General features: G+C 37.0%; 1 protein-coding gene across 1 annotated transcript in view; it reads left to right on the top strand.

Moving 5' to 3' along the window:
- The first annotated feature begins 13861 nt into the window (after positions 1-13861).
- CDH12 (cadherin 12) overlaps positions 13862-24604 on the top strand; it is a 1005439-nt gene continuing 994696 nt past the window's right edge. Inside the window, exon 1 of the mRNA XM_007188231.2 lies at positions 13862-14133. The gene's annotated coding sequence lies outside the window, so the exon portion shown is untranslated. The remainder of the gene's footprint in view (positions 14134-24604) is intronic.

The raw sequence follows: 24604 nt of genomic DNA, 5'->3' as shown, positions 1-24604 counted from the left end.
TGTTACTGAAGGTCTGCTTTAATAATGCCTACAAAGATCCTATCATATTGACCAAAAATTAGAAACTCATGTTATCATTTGCTGCATAACAAATCTTTGTGACTTAATTATGAAAGTGGCTTAAAGCAACAACCATCTGTCATGATTCTGTTGGTAAAATTCTATTCTTGGGTAAGTTAGGGGCTCTTGGTTGCTCTAGTATGGGCTAGACTCAGCTGATTGTGGTCAGGGTTGCTTGTAAGTCTGTGGTCTGCTGTGGATGGCTAGTCGAAGATGACTCAGCTGAGATGGCATATGTCTTCTCCATGTGGTCTCCATTCACCAAAAAATTATATATTTATATAATTTCACATGGAAGAATTGGCAGAACGTCCTCCCCACCAAGAGCAGCAGGTGGGCACATGCCAGTGTTCAAGTACTTTTTCAGCAATTACTTGTGTCATATTTGCTACTGACCATTGGATATACCTTGTCACATGTCCAAGACAAGAATCAGAGCGGATGGGGACCACTGAAGGAGTAGATAAGGATGTGAACAAAATGGCAACTGTGATTATTGCAGTCTACCACAGGTTTAAAATTCATATCATTGCCAAATATTCCCCCTTCTTTCCTCCCTCCCTCCCTGCCTCCCTCCCTCCCTCCCTTCCTTCCTTCCATTTTTTTTTTTCTTTAGTTTTATTTTCTGGTTTCCTATAGCTTTATTTGGCTTCTTTACCAATTTAGTCCTAGCATTTGATTTGCCATATAAATTTTTACTTCCCTTGTGCTTAGAACACTAAGATTTCAGCTGATGAAACTTATTTTTTACTTTTCCCTTTAGACTTTACGTATAGCATTCAATTTACTCTCTATATCAGCGAATGGCTTATTCTGAATAAGTTCTTTATACATGGCATGGGTGCAAGCATGACTTTTCCCAAATCAGGATGTAAGAAATAAATCCTGTAACTATCTCCCACTGGGAACCATTAAGCTGCTATAACACTAGTTCAGAGTCAGCTTTCTCACTTGTAATATTAAAGATCACCTTCCATTCCCTGAGGAATATCTTAAGTTGGGTACTATCTCTCCCTCTGAAACCATAAGTAGCAGCTCTTAGCAAAAATATTTTGAAAAGCACTCTCCAATATACCCTGCCCTCCTATTACCATATGGAGTACAGCTCTTATCACAAACTGTGTCAACACATAATTAACCTACTAAATGGTAAATGCAGGGAGGAAATGTAGTGAAATATAGTAAGAACTCAGACATTTTAATAAAAGTATACTGGGACTTCCCTGGTGGCACAGTGGTTAAAAATCCGCCTGCCAATACAGGGGACACGGGTTTGAGCCCTGGTCCGGGAAGATACCACATGCCGCGGAGCAACTAAGCCCGTGCACCAGAACTACTGAGCCTGCGCGCTAGAGCCCGTGAGTCACAACTACTGAAGCCTGTGCGCCTAGAGCCCATGCTCCGCAACAAGAGACGCCACCGCAATGAGAAGCCCACGCACCGCAACGAAGAGTAGCCCCCGCTCGCCACAACTAGAGAAAGCCCACGCAGAGCAAAGAAGACCCAATGCAGCCAAAAATAAATAAATTTATTAAAAAAATAAATAAATCGAACTATACTGTATTTCTAAACACTGAAATAGCAAAAGAAAATGAAAAGAAAATGAAACAGGAAAACTTCAAACTAAGTTTATTCAAAAAGGACATTAAAAAGATCAAGACTTGTTGAAAAATTACTTTTCAAATAAATTTCTCTGCTCTCATCACCAAACAATGTCAAGCAACTAAATACTAAATTTTGATTAGGAAGGCTTTTAGATTAATCCTATGCAACTGTGCTATTAGAGGAACTGTGAATATGAAAGAGATAATATTGCTGATTAATTAATTTTCTTCATTTTTTTCCTGAAAAATATGGCTTATATTTTTTAAAATGCTTCTAAGACATTCATAGTGTGTAGAATTTGTTGTCATCTTCTACTTCAACTGATTTTCCATGGAGGCAAAGACAATTCAATGAGAAAAGGATGGCTTTTTTTCAACAAATGATACTGGGAAAATTGGATATCCTCATCCAAAAAGATTAATTTAGCACTTATATCATACAAATTTTTAAATTCAAAATGAATCATACTCCAAAGTGTAATATCTAAAACAATAAAACTTTTAGAAGAAAATATAGGCGAAAAATCTGTGTAACCTTGGGTTAGGAAAGAGTTCTGAGATACAGTCCCCAAAGCACAAACCACATCAAAAATAGTAATAATATAGAATTTTTCAAAATTAAAAAAGAAACACAACTTTTGCACTTCAAAACGCACCATTAAGAAATTAAAATTTCAGAGAAAATGTTTGCAAATCGTATTTTGCTTAATTTTCAAAACATGTAGAGAAATCTTACAATGATCAGAAGACAAACCCCAATTAAAAATGAGCAAAAATTAGAACAGACATTTCACCAAAGAAGATATATAAATGGTTTAATCACTTGAAAAGATGATCATGCTCAAAATTATTAATCATTAGAGCAATTCAAATTAAAACCACAATAAGATACCACTTCTCCCTACTAGAATTGTTATAATAAAAAAGATAGACAGGGCTTCTCTGGTGGCGCAGTGGTTGAGAATCTGCCTGCCAATGCAGGGGACACGGGTTCGAGCCCTGGTCTGGGAAGATCCCACATGCCACGGAGCAACTAGGCCCGTGAGCCACAACTACTGAGCCTGCGCGTCTGGAGCCTGTGCTCTGCAAGAAGAGAGGCCACAATAGTGAGAGGCCCACGCACCGCGATGAAGAGTGGCCCCCACTTGCCACAACTAGAGAAAGCCCTCGCACAGAAACGAAGACCCAACACAGCCAAAAATAAATAAATAAATAAATAAAGATAGACAATACAAACAGTTGACAAGTATATGGCAAACTGGAAACTCTTACATTGCTGGTGGGAGTGTAAACTAGTACAGTTTAAAACTGTCAGTTTGAAAAACAGTATGACAGTTTATTTTAACAAAATGAATAAGTGTAACATATGAAAAAGTGATTCCATTCCTCAGAATCTTTCCAAGAGAATGAAAACATATGTCCACAGAAAGACTTGTACTTGACTCAGCAGCAAAATTTATAATAGCAGAAAGTGGAAAATATCCAAACGTTTATCAACTGGTGACTGGATAAATAGAACATGATACACAGAAACAACAGAATAGTATTCAGCAGTATAAATGGAATGATTACCAATGCTACAAAATGGCTGAGACCAAGATATTATGGTAATTTAAAGACCCCAGAACAAAAGACCACATATTTTATGAGTCAATTCTATAGAGATAGATGAATAGTTGCTTGGGGTTGGGGTAAGACTGAGGATTGACTGACTCACCAGGGATCACAATGGGTGATCTGAATATTTTATTTTATTTTTTATAAATTTATTTATTTTATGTATCTGTTTTTGGCTGCATTGGGTCTTCGTTGCTGTGTGTGGCCTTTCTCTAGTTGTGGCAAGTGGGGGCTACTTTTCCTTGAGGTGCACGGGCTTCTCATTGCGGTGGCGTCTCTTGTTGTGGAGCATGGGCTCTAGGAACGTGGGCTTCAGTAGTTGTGGTACACGGGCTCAGTAGTTGTGGCTCTCGGATTTAGTTGCTCTGGGGCATATGGGATCTTCCCAGACCAGGGCTCGAACCCGTGTCCCCTGCATTGACAGGCGGATTTTTAACCACGGCGCCACCAGGGAAACTCTGAATATTTTAAAATTGGGCTGTGGTGATGGTTGCACAACTGTGTAAATTTATTGCAACTCATTGAATTGTACATTTAAAGTGGGTAGATTTTATGGTCCATAAGTTATAATTCAATAAAGGTGCTAAAAGTAAAGGATACCAGGAATCGTATTTTTTCAAAATGGAGCTGTCAAGGAAATGAGAACTGGCATTGGCATATATGTTATTGACCTGATATTAGTATGAAAACTAATCTTTTCTCCTCTTAAATCAAACATGCTTTATATCAATACCATATATAACAGAGCAATAAGAGAGAATAAGAAAATTTTTCTTTCATAATGTCAATTTTAGCATAAGTATTCTAACTTTCCCTGTCATTCTACCATTCTGCAAATATGAAATTGTTCAGTTTCATATATATGCATATTGACTGGGCATTTCTAGTATCAGAGGAACTTTCTGTATTTTCATGCATATGACTTTATCTTTCCACTATCCTAGGTGTTGGAAGATAGATTTTAAGCTGTAACTTCTGCCACTGAGTATCATCATTTTGCCCCTTGAAACCAAGCAGACCTCCTTAGATGTTTATTGCGTATGAAAATACGTAAATTAACAGGGCTTATTCACTCAATTAAATTTTCTCCAAGTTCTGCATTACAGTCCTGGAACTTTCTGAACAAGTATTATTTCTTTTTGTCTGGACTATATTTCTACTCATTTCACCGGAGATTGTCTGCCTTTTTGGCAGTCATGTCTTACTTTAATCATATAGAGCCTATATGAAATAACATTCTTGTTTATACACATACATGCTGCTATTTAGACAGGTCATTATCACCCAGGACTTACAGATCTGAGGTAAACAATAGTAAAGAAATTTGACATCCTAAAATTTGTCATTTTGTAATGTAATGATTTCCAGTATCCCCTAAACGTTTTCTCTAATCATCTTTTTATTGCAAATGGAATAAAATTTGCTCGACCATTTATCAGAAACCATGCCTCTCCTTGGGTGCCCTTGATAAATAATGCTGACTCTAAATGGGCTATTTATCATGTAAAAGCCCCAGACAACTCAAAGGAGAGTAAGTCTGCATATTGGTTTTTTTTTTTTAAGTCTTTATTGAATTTGTTACAATATTGGTCTGTTTTTTTTTTTTTTTTTTTTAAATTTATTTATTTATTTATTTATTTATTTATGGCTGTGTTGGGTCTTCGTTTCTATGTGAGGGCTTTCTCTAGTTGTGGCAAGTGGGGGCCAGTCTTCATCACGGTGCGCAGGCCTCTCACTATCGCGGCCTCTCTTGTTGCGGAGCACAGGCTCCAGACGCGCAGGCTCAGTAATTGTGGCTCACGGGCCCAGTTGCTCCGCGGCATGTGGGATCTTCCCAGACCAGGGCTCGAACCCGTGTCCCCTGCATTGGCAGGCAGATTCTCAACCACTGCGCCACCAGGGAAGCCCTGGTCTGTTTTTTATGTTTGGGGTTTTGGGCTAGGAGGCATGTGGGATCTTATCTCCCCACCAGGGATTGAACCCGCACCCCCTGCACTGGAAGGGGAAGTCCCAATCACTGGACCGCCAGGGAAGTCCTTGCATATTGTCTTGTTCAACTAAAAATCCAGTATGTTCACTCTAGGACTGAATCAGATGATGGTACAACAAGTATCTTTGTCATGTGTTGATTTATTTTTATGTCTGGATTTTGTTGCTGTTTTATGATTAAGCACGCATACATTTCTCCCTATATCAAGATTTTATTATTTTCATAAATAGTCTTGAGACTTTGGTTTAGCCCTCCCGTCTCAGTGCTGAGTAGGTAACATCACTAAAGAAGGGAAATGACCTTTACTTGCCCACTACCTTCATGTTCTTTTTTTTTTTTTTTTTTTTTTTAATCGCGGGGCCGGCGCAGCAACCGAGGTGGAAAAGAGTGGCTGCCCGGCCGCCTCCAGCGCGGACGCCGATGGGCGATGCGGCCGGGCGCTCACCTCCCCTTCATACTCTATTTATGAATTTAACCCTATCAAAGCTTAGCTGTGGTGGGGTCACAACCATCGACGTTTCCTGAATGAAATCTGAAGCCGGCCCCCATACGCCGGAGAGCAGGGAGAGACGGAAGCAATGGAGGGGGAGGCAAGCCACGCCGACGGGCAGGTGGCGGGTTTGTGAATCTCCCCCCGCCCGCCAGAATCCTCAAAGTGTACGGAGGGGCCTTACCTGCCTTGAGTCCCGTGTACTGTGTCCAGATGGTCTCAGCACCACAGTGCGCTGGCAGGGCTGCCTCCTTGAAGTGGCTCCCACTGAGGAAACGGGCAAAACGCACCTTCCCAAGATGGAGCAGGTGAGGAGCATCTAGCTTGAGGGTCAACCGGAGGTCACATCCTCTCCGTGACCTCCTCCGGCTGCTGTTTGTGGGCTTCCCTAGACTGGAGTCACTTCAGAACTGTTTAATTCTAACGTTCAGAGTCAGTCTGAGTTGCAGGAACAAATAAGTGACACACATGGCCAAAGACCAAATGGGTGCAAGTTTCTCAGCTGTATGTTGGCCCTCATACACCAATGGTCAGGAAGATAAATCTGGGAGTAACCATCGTTTTGGAAATATCACAATCTTTTCTCTCTTTAAAAAAATTTTTTTTGATTCCCCCCTCCCCTGACCTGTATATAGTTATGTAAAAATATCATTTCCGCCTTTCTGATGGTTCTATTTCAGTGGCAGACGTTTGACCATAAAACCTAACATTAGGACAAGGGCTAAAATATATTCTCTTTATTTAGATATCTTCTTAAAGACAGAAATATTAAAAACAAATATTAATATTACCAACCCAATTAAAAATAAATGGACTATGAGAATACATATAGAAAGAGGAGATTAAAGCTACTAAAATGGAGAACAGGATATTGATATAAAATAACAATATTAGTATCTTCTATTAGTACATCCAATTTTGAGTATTTATATTTCTAGAGGATCTGACATTAAAGATACATTATAAAAGCTACTAATCAAGAAACAAGTAAATTTTATTTAAAAATTAACATAATATCTATAAGGGAACTATTTTATTATCAAAGTAAACAATTGTTCAGAACCACAAATCATATTTATACAATAATACTGGCTCTATATACATTTTATAGAAAAAAGTATAAAATATATTTGAATTTTAAAATATTTCCTATATCAAATGTTTATATAAGATTTGGTTACAAAGTTTAAATCTTTTAAATATAAAGGCAAACAAATATAAAGTTGTCAAGTAGAAAAAATATTCAGATTTTTGGACTTATGATGTACTCCTAAGCTATTAACATATGCTTGATTTTCTAGAGTGCATAATCTATGATAGCAGTGAAATTTAATGTATTTCATATACTTATTTTATAATTATTTTACACCAGTAATTTGCTGTTGTTGTTAATGTTATTATTCTTACCATGAAGTTGACCATTATATACCATGATATATAATTATATCATAGGTTGCCAAACAATTTATCTCATTTAAATTCTCTTTGTAAAAATGAATATTGAATTGGATCCATCTTCTCTTTACAAGTAGTGCTAATTCCAGACTTCCCAACATCAGTCAGTAGCACCAATATTTCTTTAGTTATTTAAATTTGAAAATTCAGATTGACCTCTAATATCATCCTGTGCATTATCATCTCTATCCAGGAGGTCATGGTATCTTATAATTTCTTATTTCAAAGCTGCATTTTCATTTATTCCACATGTATCTTAATCCATGCCCTGGCCATCCCTGAATAATGATACTTGCCTCATAATGGTGCCCCTTCCTTGATTCCTGGTAGATTAAAAAATAAACAACAACTCAATTTTATAGTTGATATAATGTATGTTGACTTAATATGTTTATTAATTCACCACAACACAAGTCCTAGGCCCCAACTGGGCTAGTTTACAAAAGCTTTAAGCCTGAATATACGAATTTTTCTACCTATCCAAATTGTTATCTTCTTTTAGCTCCCAGTTTGATCCCAGCTATATTTTGTGGTCTTCCCAAAGAACTGCAGGACTTATCAGTATTGCTCATATTTCTTGCGTTTCTCATTTTCACATATTCAGTAATCCCCCGGGCTGTCCCCAGAATATACCTAAACAGAATTTTTCCCTTTGTGGGAAGTAGCAGGTGGTTAGGAAGGTGAGAGTTGGGATTCTACTGATTGATGGCAGCTCACAGCCTAAGGAGAAAGTATTCAATATTATTATCAGCTGCTTCTAATTCAGAAAACGGTTTTTTGGCAGGTGTGATTTTGTGAAAATAGAAAAAGACATTAGAATGAGATCCACTGAGTATGAACCATGACCCTGATCCTGACACTGTCAGTGTGACCTTGGGCAAAGGACACTTTTTATCTGAACCTCAGTTATATCATCTATAAAATGGCAATAAAAATATCTTCTTATCTTGTTGTAACATTTACAGAAGATAATATTTATCTCAAACACACACATGGTCTTTAAAAATTAGTTTCTTCCATATAAGGCTGAGTCCCATGTACATTTCTAATCAAGATAATGAGAAAATTATTGAATAGGTCTGATCTTTACCTGTTTGCAACTCTGCTTAGTCTGAAGTTCACTGTTTTGTGACAAAGCCTTCTGCTAGTTCACCTTTTCCTTTTTAAATGTTACGTTTATTTCTGTTCCAAATGGAGATGCATTTATAATCTTGGGACAAACGACATTTCATTTTAGAATACTTAGTTTATATATAGTTGTTGGTGGTAAAATATTTGGTTGCTGTAAGTTTTTGAGGACCAAAGACTTTTCGATGATCTCCAGAGATTATAGTGTTTACTATTTTGCATTCAGTATTCACCCTAACACAAAGCAATGTGCACTGTAGAATTCAACAATTATTTGTTCAATGGGTCATGAAAATATTAGTCAATTCATGAGGTAAAAATGATGTTTCTTAATCAAGATTTTTTACACCATTGAAATATAATCTACAAAGTTGCTATATTCAGATTTTGTATTCAAATGGCAATAAAGACATACTAGAGGCAAGCATTAGAGTTTAGTGATTATGATTATGAAAATGAGCTCGAGAGTTCAGTTGCCATAATTCAAATTCTGACTCCACTGATTACTCTGTTTATGACCATTATATGTTATTTAACGTCTCTATGACTTTGTTTTCTCATTTGTGAACTGGAGAAAATAATATTACCGCCTTTACATATGCGATAAAAGTATAAGTGAAACATTTATCCCTATGCCTGACATCTAGTAAGTGCTCAGTAAATATTAATACATTTATTATTAGTAATAGTTGTTGTAGTGTTTTATTGTTTTGGGTGACTAGCCAAATTTCTTATTTCCTGCTGCACTCTCTGGCAGTAGGTTTTGTCCAGTTATTTTGAATCATCAGCTTACCCTAGAGAATCTGGGTATCCTGCCAAATCCCAAAATCCCAAAATATTTGACATCACAGGTCTGCAGATTTATCTTCTCCTTCTGCCCCTTGTTATAGACATAACTGTTATCCTAGGATATCAGAGGATATGCCTACAGTTTTTGGACCCTCTGATTTCAGTTGCAGCTGAAAGGGACACATCCATGTGATTATGACCCACTTTCTTGCTCATGGTAAATCCCTCAAGTGAGGAAATGCCTGTCTTTGCTAACTTCCCTCGGGCTCATTTTGCACTGAAGAGAATGGTGGAAGTCACGAAGCCTACATGTGTGTATATCGCAAAAGAGGGGCAGTCTAGATCGATGAGGGAAGGGAGCTTCTGGCCTTTTGATTGGAAATTCTTGGGGGTATTCTGTATACTTCTCTGAAATCCTAATGGCATCAAGACATGTTCCTCACCGTGGCCACTTTGGATCAGGCCGCTTTACACTGGTTCTGGAGATCACCTGGTAAATAAACTGTGTGCACATGGGACTTTGACTCATCCTCTGCTTTAAGTAGAACACAAGCAAGGAAGTATAATCCCCAAGATTTAAAACACTGAACACTGATTTTTCCTTCTCTCTAGTGTCAACATCCAGAATTTAGTAAAAACCTCTCAATTGTTCTTATGCAACTCCTTACATTCATTTCTTTTTCTGTTTGAAATCATTTTAATTTAACAATAAGTACTAGATATGAAATGGCAAAACAAAGATAAAGGAAGTATGATCTTTACCCCAGACTTGCAAACCACCTGGTAGGCAACCTCATTTTTTTATGTTTTAGGATCAGAGAGAGAATGTGGTAGATTGTATTATTCTTCAAAATAATCATCGACCTTCCCATGCTTCCCTTCCTCTAGGAAGTTTAGGCATCTCTTTCACGTTGACATAATGTCACACTGACACCATGCTTAGCAGCAATGTGTCTGTGACTTTCTTCGGCCAAGGAAATATAAACAGAACTGATGTATGTAACTTCCAAGCAAAAGTTATTGTTATTTTTGTTATTTGAATGAGAATCTCCTGATTTCTATGTTTCCTTTCTTTATCTGTGAGATTGGAATTGTTCCATCAGCCTGGGTGGTCCTGAACTAAAGAAGTTGTGAAGCAAAGCTATAGTTGACCAAAAATAGACATGCTGAAGAAATAGAGATACTTATTAAGAGATAGCAACAAGCATCCAGGGAGGGACTCGAAAGCCTGAATCAAAACAATGACAATTGTGGGTAAGATAAATGATAAAATGATGCTTTTAGTGTTATTTAGGAGGTCTAGTTGATGGAACTTGTTGATGCATTAAGTGTAGGTATAAGGGTGACAGTGCTTGAATTCTGGCCCATATTACATCATGTTTTAATTTTTCACAGCCTTGTGATTAATTTTCCTTTGTTTACTGTCTTTCTATCTCTCCCTTGCCAACAGAGTAATCTTTCTTATAACATAATTTTGATGATATCATTCCTTTTCTAAAAAGTTTTCCATGGCTCCCCATTACTAAAGAATTAAGTTCTATCTTCTTAGCTTTAATTATCTGTCATAATTTTTTAATATTCATTTCCTACTTCTCAGGGCCTTCCTTCTTTAAAGAAACTCTACTTCTTTTACTGTTCTTCCCCCAAAAGGATTTTTGAGTTTCCACTTAAATGCCTTGTCCCAGTCACCACTTTTGCTTTAGCACTCATTTTTTTTTTTACCTTTAATTACTTGAATTCTACTTGTTTGTTTTAGTCAAGTTAGATAAGGTTCATGTGTGGTAGCATACAACCCCCAAATCTCACTGGCTTACAAATAAAATCTTTATTACTCTCTCAAGCTACATGCTCGTCTTGGGACAGCTAGGACTCCAGTGTTCTGTACATTCAACCATCCAGGCTGATAGAAAACTTCTATTTGAAGTAGGACAAACTTATTTTTGTTTTTCAATATTCTGCTGAGAAATGATAATGTTCTTGACCGTTCGTGTTTCAAAGCAAGTCATATACCAAATCTGGAGAAGAGAATTAGGCCCCTCCTGGAGAGTGGAACAGCAAAAATCTGAAAAAAACCCGCACTGACAATCTTTTCCAAATCATCACTTTCAATCTTTTCCAAATCCCACTGATTTCATTAATCTGATCTTGTCTAACCCATATTTAAACATCACTTCTTTCTCAACTCTTACCATCTGTACTAATTATACAGCCCATCTTGTAATGCCCTAGGCAGGGGTCGACAGATTTTTCTAAAGGGATAGATAGTAAACATTTTAGATTTCAAGTCATAGGTCCCTGTGGCGACTACTCAACTCTGCCATTGTGGTGCAAAAGCAGTCATTGAAATATGAAATATGAAATATGGAAAGAATGGGTGTCACTGTGCTCCAATCAAACTTTATTTTCCAAAGTAGGTACTTGTCTGCTGCAGTAGCTTGCAGAACTCTTTCTTTGAGTGGTGACTCTCAAACTTGAGTGTGCATTGGAAACATCTGACGGGATGTTAAAACAGATTTGTGGATACTACTTTTAGAGTTTCTGACTGGATAGGAATGGGGAAAGCCTTGAGAATTTGCCTTTTCGATATGTTCCCAGGTGATGCCTTTGTTTCTGGTCTGGGGACCATACATTGAAAATCTCTGACCTGCAGAACAAGGCAATATTCTGTATTCAATGACTTACTATTTGTGATCAGCAAACGAATTTAAATAAATGAATAAATTCTATTATAAAATTAAGAAATAAACAATGTTCATAATTTTCATTCATTAGCATATTCCTTTCTTCACAAAAGCCAGTGACAATACTTAGCCAGAGAATGCCCTGAATAAATTTTTATTGGCTACAAGTGAGTTACAATAAAGTTAGCATTCACCTTTTTATAGTGACACAGCATACAGTGTCATATAGTGACACAGCTGTAAATATACTTTTCTATGCCGCCTTCACATGATGGACAGGTAACAAAATTGTTTTGTTTGTAAAGTCTCCCTAAGCTACTTCAGCTTGTCATGACACCCAAAGCTTGGCTACACCAAATGCATCAACCCATTTATATTACTTCATTACTTCATTACTTCATACTTCTACTCTCCGGAAAAAAAGATTTCAGAAAGACACATTAATTTTATTCTTATTTAACAGTGACATTGAAAAGACATTCTTATTTGTGCAGTTGTTCTAGCTACCAATCCTGTTTGTAGTTATACATATTTTTAAAACTCCATAGACATTCTGTACTCTTGAGATTTTGACACACTTGGATTAAATGATTACCTCCAATATTGCTGCATCCTTGACATATAAATGATAAAGTGCCTTAGATAATTAGAGAAAAAAAAAAAGATTCCCCATAAACTTGTTTAAGCAAATTTCTATTCAGTAGTTAGCACTTCAGGAGTGAAATTGTTGGAGGAGGTCAAAAGGTCATGACTGCGTATTGACCCACGCGCTGGACCCGGATAACCAGAAGCCCCTTACACCCCTTCCTTGTCCTTGGGATACACATTTGGCACCCTATTCCAGGCACTAGCAGCCACTTCAAGGATGCAGCCTTGAGTAATGTATTACTGCGACCGTCTGGACTGCATACATGATTGAACCCCGTTAAAGACTCTATAAAACTTTTAGGATTCTGGCATGCAAATGTGGAAAATTTACTTGTCTTTCAGCCGCCATAGACAAACCCCATATGTAAGTTTCTTTGCTTATTAAAACTGCATCTACCAACCTGGAGTGTTCTGCCCCTTTCTCCAATCTCTCTTTGCTCTCCGTGTCCTGGGGCCAGTTTTGAATTTCACCGCTGGGGAATTCCCAAGGTTGTGACCCAACAGAAATGTAACGAAAGATCATCACGGATAAAGCAGGCATTGTGCTCTGGGGATTTTGGAAGAAGTAGCATTATTGTTTTCAATAGTGTTACTCCTCATTGTAAGATTTTCTAATCATTATAATATTCAATAAAGTTGCAATGTATCACTAAAAAATTCCCCCAGTTAGGGAAATTAATGTCAGTTTAAAAACTCTTACCAAATTTAAATAACCAAAATTAAAATAGACTAACATATAGTCTGAACACTTTTTAGTACCTCACAGAATCTGGACCAAGTTCTATGAGCATGGAAACAGGTAAATAAAACTAGTAGAAATTGCTCGAATAAGGTTGTTGTCATCAATTAGCAGCTGATTGTTGTTCAAAGTTTAGAGAATGAGACAACTTCGAGGTAAAATGGGCTTTATTTTCTGGTTCCACAAAAATAAAAGAATCAGGTTACTTAGGGGAGTGAGAACTAGAACGTAAGCCGTTTGCCTCGCAGCTGCTAATCCTCTGATTCTGAACAGACTCAAGCACTTAACGGCCAAAGCTGCGGCGCTAACTAACCCAGGTGCCCTCACTTTCTCCGCGTCCAATCTTCACCCTCTACTAAGCTCACTTAATGAGGGTTCTGAGAGCTCACTTAATGAGGGTTCTGAGAGCTTCGATTCCTTCAAAGCATTGTGCCCTGAACTCTAGGGGGGGGAAAAAAACAAAGAAGATAAATTTCAAATATAGGATTCAATTACTTTTCACAACTCGATGATGTGTCAGAGGCACGCTGTGTTTTGTTTTGAGGGCGGGGAGATGACCGGGAGGGAATCCTGGGCTCCCATTGGCTGGCCGCTCGGCGCTGCAGCTGAGCTCCAGCCGCTCGGCGAGCATCATTGATCTGAAGGGTAAACGTGGAGGGAGCCGCAGAGAGGAGTCCAAGCGTTTCTGAGAAGAGAGGCAGACGCTTCCAGGAAGAAAGTGGTGTCTACTGGCTGCCCGGCTTGGAGGACCTTTTGTGACTGAAAGGGGACACAATGCAAGGCAGTTTGCTGCTACAGTGATTCAGAAGCATAAGAGAGAAAGAGAGAGAGAGAAAGAGTGAGATCTCACCCTCGTTGCAAAGCCTGGCTTGTTGCCTCCTGCTGCTGCTCTTTTCTGCTGCCGCTTCTGCAGCCGCCGTGTCTGCCATCAGGTAAGGCTTCCTTTTTTTTGATGGGGATTGCGTCATGTGTGATTGCTTCAGGGTACACGCGCAGAAATTCATACACGATTAATAAAGTGTTGCCTAGGGTAATCAGAAGCTGAAGGAGGGAGGTTGCACACAGGTCTGGCATCTCAATTAGGAACTGGTGCGTGGGTTTGCTTTGGGAAACTTCGTTAAGTTCTAAACAAGTCTCTTGTCTTCAGAGCGAGAGGTTAACTTAAAAAGAGAGGGAAAGAAATGTTTTAGTCACTAATGTACCTTGCTTCGCTTTGCTAAAATTTCAAATGAAAATAATGCTAGGTGTTCAACTGGTTATATTATAAATGACTTTATTAATATTTTTTTTACACAAAGTAATTAATGCTTTATTTTCAAACGTCTTCTGTAAATGTCTCAACTGATTTTTATTAAAATACAATAATACCCCTACCCCATTCTCCACTGATTTTTATTAAGACATATAGGTTTTTAAACTTCATTCTTCATTAAAAATGAAACAACTGTAAAGCAATGTAAATGTTTCGATAGCTAGTCTCAGTATATAGCCCTCTGAGTTTCCTACCACAAAACTAATTTGGGACAAGTGGAAGAGGTACAGATTACTAGGTCGACTGTGGGTTACATAATAGGCATTTCAAAATTATCTTAATGGTATTAATCATTTAGCGGTCCACTTAAAAAGTAAGAAATATGTATAATAAAGGACATGCTAGTAAACCAGTTTTAAAGAGACCTTCAGCATTTTATAGATATTTTCTTCTTGTTAAATATCATTATTTTTCTCTTTTTCCACCTGAATTACAGTGGTTTCAGAACCTTTGTAGTCCAGAGTGCTTGATGTCTCATCTTATAGGCATATTTCTCTGTACTCTCTAGAGAGGGAACTGACATACTTTTGGCTGATTCTGTGACCATTGGGATGATTTTCAGCTTCTCATCAGGTATTTTGAAGCTCATTCGCAGACTGCTCAGCTAGAAAATTACCTTACATCCTGAGTAGGAAAAAATTAGAGTAGATTCTGAAAATGTATTTACAGTTTTAAATTACACTATACATGACCAAAACATGAAAATCCAACCATGCCAAGCAGATATTTGCTTGATCTTTTCAGACACTTGATCAGTTTTAAGATTGTAAAATAATATCCAGACACACAGCTGCCTAGAAATATTGAACCTCATACTTCAGTACCATCACTTATTCATTAAATTATCCTAAGCAAGTTGAGAATCATTTTAACTTATGTGTCTTCATTATTATTTCTAAAAAGGGATTTAAATGAATACATTTTTATTATAAATATTTCCGTGATACCAGAAGGTCTCTTCAGAATTGGAAGTCAGGTGGTTACTCTTCCCAAGCCATAGCAGTTGCTTCAGGCACTGTTTCAGAATGCTCAAGATCACAACCACACACAAGGTAGGAGCTTTCCACTTAGCTAACTAATCTGCACATCAGCTGGTTCAGTAACCAAATCTCTGGAGCAGTCCTCCACCTATATGAACTACCGGAATAAAAAGAGGTTATGTATTAATTTGAAAATTCAATTCCAGAATACAATGTATTTTCCCCCTTATTAATAGCTCTTACTTTGAAGACTAACCTCCAAGTATAACCCTGCCAATGTTAAGCTCCTACCCCATTAAAAAAAATCCCATTTTTTTTTTCTGTTTTGTTCAGCAAATCTCTGGTTTGCTGGATTCTTAACTTCTACTGCTGTGTACCATTTTCAAGCAGTAGGGGGAAGTTTTCAAGCCAAGGATGCTTTTTTTTTCCTACTGGACTTCATTCCTTCCACTAATGTGCTTAGTGATATGATCATTTTAGATAATGCTCACAAAAAGAGCTGAATTATTATGGGAAGGAGGGTGTCATTTGTTCTACATGTGGGATGATACACATTAAGTCTATCACAGCAAAAACACTGCTTAGTTTATGGGAAAAAATCCCTGTTAATGCTTCACGTGACATACTTATACCTCAGTATGACTGCATCCTTTAAGGGTGGAGCACAAAACTGATCTCCTTGGATTGAGCATCTTTTGCATCTGGTATTTTGGCAGGATGTGTTTCATGAAATAGTCTGTGATACTGGTTGCAATCAATCATTTATCATTTTGTGGTTGGTAAGAATATCTGTCACTCTTACTTCTTAAAATGCACTGTAATGAACGTCAAATCACTCTTGCTGATGAAATAGAACTGCAAATAGTCTGCTTAAACTGTTCTTACATGAAATGTGAAACATTACAGTTTTCACACCGATACCATTTAGATGCCATGTCATTAAATCTAACAATTATGACAGGAAGATGCATAGAGTGATAGTTCTCAGAAGTGACCCACGTTTTCATGTAAAAATATCAAATTTAAGAAATTGTGTAATAAATGATCTACTAGTAGACTTTATTGTAAATGTCTTTATACTTCCAAAGGAAAAGTGTGATTACATATGTCTCCTTTAAGGTAAGATTCTGTTCTTTTATTCTTTTAAACAAATGATAGCTGTTTTTAAACTATGTCCTATATTACCATGTCAGTGTTACCACATGAATAGATAACATTTTGCTTATAATGTGGCACCAATTCTTGATTCTATTATATTACACTATAGGTGCAAATTATTTCATCTTTCTCGTTAAACAAATGCAGAGTTTTAATTTTATAGCTAGGCTTAACTTATGTGGAGAAAAATAAACTTAATTATTTAAATAAGGAATGAAAATTTATGATTTTTACTGGGAATGTTCTTTCTACTTTACTAATATATGGTAATTGAACAACTTACACTCATAGCTTTTTTAAAGCATTTTAACATTTGGCTTTAAGGCAATTGCATTTTTTCTGGATTATCATGCTAAAAGTGTGCTATATCATCACCAAACTTCAAAAGGAAGATATGTGTGTGAATGTGAATAATGCTGCCTATGTTGAATATCAGTAGTGGTTACCCAAAGTTATTTTTAAGCATTACATGATCACATGCTATGGAGTAACATTTTTAGAAAAGACCAAGAGAAAATAATGACTACCAAAAAATCAAATAACAGGTGAACTTCATATAATGTTATTCTACTTTTTGTGAGATCCCTGATAAATGTTCTAAGGATTCATTTATTCAATTACTAATTATCAATTAATTTAAAAAGCACCTGTAAACTATTGAAAACGGCAAATGTTTACTGTTTTTATAAATTTAGCTTCATTCAGGTTTCTATCACTCTATCATATTATAGCTCATGGTATTAAGGGATAAATTAAATCTTCAATATGCTTCAGTTATTTTTTTTACTAAAGAATTATGGCTTTCTTTCATAACCCTTGCTCTGAATATCCAAGTTATTACTCTATAAATGCATTTATATTACCTTGAATATAAAGGATGTTTCATTTGCACAATGTAAACTTTTTCTTAAAATATGTATGTCTCATGCATATATGTTTAAAGATTCAGGTGAGAGCAGGTGAGGCCCTAATCTGTGCAAAGATGCTCATTAGAGAAATAAAGGACTTAACATCTCAACTGCTAAACTTAAGTGTTCAAATAGCTGAATGATACATATTTAGTTCCAAGTACCAAAGAAGCAGTTAAACATTAGGGCATAGGTTGTGAATATAGACTTATCCACAAAGTAGGATGCTAATTACAAGTATAATTGATTATACCTTAAGTGTGCCCTATAAACAATGGATTCTATAGCTCCTATTTGCTGAAAAGTTATTATATAAAATGTTTTCTTCCATGTACATATGAGAGTCATGATTTATTGTCTGCATGATGATGTGGAAAGATCAAAACTTGGCAGTAAGACAATGAATGAAAATTTTGAGAGTTATTCTATGGGCATTTTAGGGCAAATTGCTTAACTTTTTGATCCTCGGTTCCTTCTCTTGATTTAGTATATGACTGCATAGACACCACTCACTAGTGGTCAGGTCTTTCTCCTTTTGAACTTCCATGACTATAGCAAGCTAAATTTGTAGAGATTAACTACAGTCAGAGCTGGCCTGCTGGGTTAAATAAAAACATGTGGTGGCCAGGATTTTTTATGTATTGGAATTTACTTGTCATGTTGGGATAGAAGTGGTTTCCAGGTCACTTAACTAAAAAAAAGCAGCATTTATTTTTGGCAAGCATGCTTTCAATAGACAGGCATGGGTGTTTCTGGTAGTTTAAAGAATCAGTGAAGTTTAGATTGTAATGAAACTTTTACCACCATATTTCAAAAGGATTAGAAGTCAAGCAAAGAGAATAGGAGGTAGCTAGAGAGAGTACAGGGTCACAGGAAGTTTGTGGTTTTTTGTTTTTTTTTTAAATAGATACTTGAGCATGTGCATAGATGAGGTGGAAATCTTTAGAAAGAGAAAGGAAATATGGATCAAGGTTTTAGAGTATTGGAGGAGTCATTAAGAGGAGATGATTGCCATTTGACCCTCAGCTGGATTGGGCAGTTGGAGGGTCCTCATCCCTCCTCTGTCCTTGGAATGTAGTCCCGCCCACCATTCCCACACTAGGAGCTGTTTCAGGGACGCAGCCTTGAGAGAGTAACGTGTCGTTGAGGCCATCTGGACTGAATACATGACTAAACCCCCTTAATGCGTCAGTATAAAGATTTAAGATTCTGGCGGGTAGGTGCAGAGATCTACTTGTCTTGCTGCTGCTCAAGACAAGGCTTGTATATGTTTTGTTGCTTATTAAACCTGACACCTACCAATCTAGAGTGGTCTGCCTTTTGTTCTCTCTCTCCTTGGCCTCCATATATAGGGCCAGTTTCAGATTTCACCTGGGAAGCTCCTGAGTTTGTGAACCAACACAGAGAAGATGAAAATTTACAATATGGAAGGCATAGGTGGAAGATACAATTAGAAGATGTCTTTAATTTTAATAATGCATGTGAAATAGTATTCAATAATAATGCAAGTGAAATAAATATCAAACAATTTTAGCTGACATTTCAACATTTATTAAAACAATATCTTGAATGTCAAAAAAGATTGTTAGGAAATAACCAAAATGTGATGCTAAGTAATTTATCCAAAGTAATACTTTAAAATGTAATTGAAAGAGATACAAATGCTTGGTAAATGTTGAGGACTGGAGGAAGTTAACATTAGTAGACTCTGTTCTGCCCATGGAAAAAAAAATGTGTGCTGTCATCAGCACTAAATGGTATGATGCATTTAAAACTCTTTCTCAGGAAAGAGTATATGAATGTTTGAAGTAACAGGCAAATAACATGGACCTAGAGTCTGTCATACAGAGTGAAGTAAGTCAGAAAGAGAAAAACAAATACCGTATGCTAACGCATATATATGGAATCAAAAAAAAAAAAAGTTTCTGATGAACCTAGGGGTAGGATAGGAATAAAGATGCAGACCAGACGTAGAGAATGGCCTTGAGGACATGGGGAGGGAGAAGGTTAAGCTGGGACGAAGTGAGAGAGTGGCATGGACATATATACACTACCAAGTGTAAAATAGATAGCTAGTGGGAAGCAGCCGCATAGCACAGGGAGATCAGCTCGGTGCTTTGTGACCACCTAGAGGGGTGGGATAGGGAGGGTGGGAGGGAGAAGCAAGAGGGAGAAGATATGGGGATATATGTATATGTATAGCTGATTCACTTTGTTATAAAGCAGAAACTAACACACCATGGTAAAGCAATTATACTCCAATAAAGATGTTAAAAAAAAAAGATATCCAAAATGAAGTGTCCTCCGACAACTTTGTGAGTCAGTGTTACTTCCATGAAAGGTAGCCATTACTCCAAGGGATGTGATTTCAGGCAGATTTAAAAGCAAGATTTTACTTAAACTCTACTTTTCTCTAATTACTCACAATAGGGTAGTGAGTGAAAAGTGAAAAAAAAAAAAAAACTCTTGGCAAGACTTTATACTATATGTTTAGCTAGGCAAGAATGGGGAGCCCAGAATAATTTTCTGAAATAGATGAGTGTTTCACAGTGAAACATCTGGTTATCTTAATCAGTACCCAGTATTTGTGCTAAACTGACTTCACCACTATATAAGATCCTAACAGAGAAGAAAGTTCAGTATTAGAATTTTAGCTCTTGGACCAGAATTAGAGTTATGTCAAGTAACCTAGCACATACAGTGAATTTCTGTGTATACCAAATATAAATAATAGACATCTTAACAGCAGTATTAAAATACTGATTCTGTAGTACCTTCAAACCTCAATATTTCATGTTTATTTCACAAGGAATTGTATTACCTACGATTATATAATAGTAGTAATGAGGGAAACAAAGGTATAAATGAAAATTTATGGTGTGTAATCTGCCCCATCCCAGTAGTTTACACACACCTCCAGACAGTGATATTGGCAAACAGGTTTTACTTCTGAAAAACAAAAACTAAAGTCAGGCATGTTCAAAATACACAATCACACCACAAAGGAAAAGGCCCAACTCATAGGGTTTGGGCTGGATTGTAAAATATGAAATCTTTTTGGAGGAAAATTTGGCAGTATCCATCAAAATTTAAAACCCAGTGATTCCAATACTCAGATTATATTCTGCAGAAATATTTTCATCTGCTTTTCATTGCCTTCTGATTTTATTATTCACTCCCTGACTGCTTCTCCTTCTTACTTTCCTTTGCTGAGTTTTCTGTCTTCAGACCTATACAGTCAACCCTTGGGCAATATAGGCATTAGGGGTGCTGACCCTCCACACAGTTGAAAATCTGCCTGTGTTTCATAGTCAGCCCTCTACTTCTGGTGTTCTTCTGCATCAGCAGTTTTGCATCTGTGGATAAAACCAACCGCAAACCATGAAGTATTTACTGTCGAAAAAAATTTGCATATAAGTGGATCCTTGCCTTTCAAACCCATGTTGTTCAAGGGTCAGCTGTAAGTAGATACTATCAGAATATCCCAGGACCCAGTTCTAGGCCCTACTCACCTCTCTATCTAGAAACTCACTGAAGAGGTAATCTCGTTTAGTAGCACAGGTTTAAATGCCATCTGAACGCCTCCTTCCAAATCTGTGTCTTTTTCTCCAATGCCTATGCTGAGCATCATATTCCAATCTCAGAATGCCTACTTAGTATTTCCACTTGCATGTCTGTCTTAGTCTGCTTGGGCAGCCAGAACAAAACACCATAGACTGGGTGGCTTAAACAACAGAAACTTATTTTCTCACAGTTCTGGAAGTTAGGAAGTCCAAGATTAAGATGCTGGCTAATTAGGTTCCTGGTGAGAGTTTCTTAGTTTCCAGATGGATGTCTTCTTGCTATGTACTCACATGACTTCTTGGTCCTGATACAAAGAGAGAGTGAACAAACTCTCTGGTGTTTCTTATAAGGGCACTAATTCCATCATGAGGACCCCGTCCTTATGACCCCTTCTAACCCTAATTACCTCCCAAAGACCCTGTCTCCAAATACCATTATATTGGGGGTTAGCAATTCAACATATGTGCCCCTGAATTTTGGGGGTCACAGTTTAGTCCATAGCAACATCTAAATATTTTAAACACAACTTGTTCAAAAATCAAACTATTGATTTTTACTCATTCTTAACCACAACCTAAATATAGTAACTTTTAAAATTCTCTTCATGCCAGTAAACTATATAATTATTCATTTAATTTTTAAAGAACTTAGGGTCAACTTTGAGACCTTGCTTTTCCCCCTTCACCCCACAATCAGTACCACTGTTGAGTCTACTGGCTTCATGGCTTTATTGTCTATATATATCTTTCATTCAGTCACTTCTCACCTCCACCATAGTTACCTTTGATCCAGCCACTGTTATCTTAGTCTCCAAACTGGTCTTTAAAAGACTGCTTCTACTGTTATCTCCCTCCCCCAACAATTTATTGCACAATACCCAGACGTAAACCCTCCAATATCACTGTCAACGTATTTCCATAGCTTAAAGCCAGTATCTGGTATAGACCCATAATTTTCTTCCTCATTATACCCAGTTTATCCCTGCCACAGGGACTTCGCACTCACCCAGCTTCCCCCTTTACTTCATGTAGATCTTGGTTTAAATATTCTTGCTTCAGAGCTATGTTCTCTAACTATTCTATTAATACCACTTCCTTATCCAGAAGAATTATTTTTACCCATTATACATTTAATTTTATTTAAATCAGACCTGCTTCAACTTACACGATACTGCATTATATTATCCGTCTTCCAAAATAAAATGCAAGCCCCATGAGGGAAGCCCTACAAAAGTACCTGGTCTGGTAAATGAATAAATGAATGAATGAAAGAATGGATATAAATTCACCTAAACATACACATGCATATAAAAGGAGTTGAACAATTTGTATGATGATATGTTAAGAGTGGTTACATTTAGGAAGGAAAGTGAGACATACTTGTGAATTATGTGACTTTTTATAGTAATCATGCATATAACTTGGCCCATAAATGTAATAATCACTAACTAATCATGCTGTTTGTGTTAGTATTCAGTACTAAAACAGTGTTCTCCCATTAAAATGATTGAGGGAATAAAAAGAACACAATTTGAGTGTCAGCCTACCAAAAAAAATGGTTTTAAATTTAAGACAGAATAATTTGGACAAATACTAGTTATTTTTTCACCTCAAGATTCAATACTATCTCACTGTGTATAATGTCCCTGATTCCCTATGGTGTCTACAATTAAAATAAACCTCCCAAGATAAACTAAAATGGGGGAAGAAGGCCTGTGAAGATTTGTCTTAATTGGCTCTGAGATTCAGTTTTGTTATCTAGAGAACAGGGGAGAATCAGTATTAACACCTGGACTGGTGTCTATGCAAAGTCCAGAGCTCCTAAAGTAACAACTAAACTGCTTAATCTTAAAACCCTCCAAGGTTTAATTCAGTAGCTCTCTTCAGAAGGACATTGCTAATTCTTCCTGAATTGCTGCTGCTGCTGACTGCACTGCCTTAATTTGAACAGTATTCAAAATTCCATTCTCTCTAATGGAGTTAATTGCATTATGAAAGTCGCTTAGAGTGGAACTTATTTCCTCTCGTGGAGTATCTCTCTACAGAGTCCTTTTTTTCCCTTTCAACTCGACACATGTGCACATTTATACAACATAATGTCACAAATGCAGCGTGCCCTGTTTAAACCAAGTTTCAAAGAATCTTTTTTAAAATATTTATATACACACCAAAGCATGTTAGCTCGCCAAAGTGCCTGCAATTTTATATATGCTCAGGCCATCTGATCTAATAGACTCTAAGTCCTTGGAACATTAACAAATCTCTGAGCTTTTAAATAGGCTGTGACCTCTTCATTTAGAGGGCTACTTCAATAAAGCAAAGGCTCACTTAGGTTAATGATGGATCATGGAGCTGTTTGATTTGCAGTGAGTTAAGTTGCCTATTATCCCCTAACGATCATGTGGGTCATGTTATCACTTCCAAATAATGAGTCAAGCCCCTTCCCTTGTTCCTGTAGATTTCCAAGTCATTACAGTAAATCTTAGTGTATAAGTCTGTGAAGCTTTGTGCCTGATAACTGTAGATGAATTATTATTTTGGCCGAGCATATGAAATTTCATCTAAGGGTCCATTTCCTCATGAGAATATCAGCAGCTTATTCAAAGTTCATCTGAGCATCTTGAACAGAGAGGCGGACGTTCTCTCCATCTTCCCCCACCCCGTCAGTTAAGCATCCTTCAAATTATATTCACATTTTCTATCTACTTTTGCTCCCTGATGCATATATACACAAGCATGCCCACAGACAGAGAGAGACAGGTAGGCAGTGAATCAACCCATACATTTTAAAAATGCTACCTTAATTATAAATGTCATATCAAGGGGCCAAAAATCTGTTTTATGATGCCAACATGGTGATTGCTTCCTTTTCATGTCTATTTTCTGCTAATTCTGTACAGTCTTTTTAGAGGCACGTGTTCATGCTAGGAAATCTTTAAAATTAAGGAAAACTCACTGCAAAATATATTTTAAATGCTTTTCAAAGCATTTCTGTGATGCCCTCACATTTCATGTTTATCACTCGTGGTGTGTGCATGTGTGCACACACACAAATGTTCAAAGTAACTTCTTCAGTAAGATCTCTAAAGCTAGCTAGATGTTTCTGATAGAAGGCAATAAACCCTTTTGGCATTAATCCTTCCTAAAAATGAAATACTTCTATACTATAGAGAAAGCTATATAAAATATGAATGACAGGAAAAAAAAACTTCATTTATTCTTGCTCTGTGATTTATGGTGTGGAGACAACAACCATGGAGGAGGTGAAGAGTGGTGAATTCTTCTGTGTTTGATGCTAATTTTACAGCACTATGGAAAAAGAGAACATTGTGCCATTCTCTGGATCTCTAAGTGAATTTGTTTAAAGATGGCCCATTAGTTCATGTCACCATGGAGAACTAGTACGTTATGAATGTTTTTACAGATAGACTTGGGAAAAATTCCCCAGTATTGTGGATTCACAGAGAGCTACCCTAAAAAAT

Source organism: Balaenoptera acutorostrata, chromosome 2 (assembly GCF_949987535.1).
Source record: "Balaenoptera acutorostrata chromosome 2, mBalAcu1.1, whole genome shotgun sequence".
NCBI classification, from domain to species: Eukaryota; Metazoa; Chordata; class Mammalia; order Artiodactyla; family Balaenopteridae; genus Balaenoptera; species Balaenoptera acutorostrata.
This window is presented reverse-complemented; position numbering and strand designations above follow the sequence as displayed.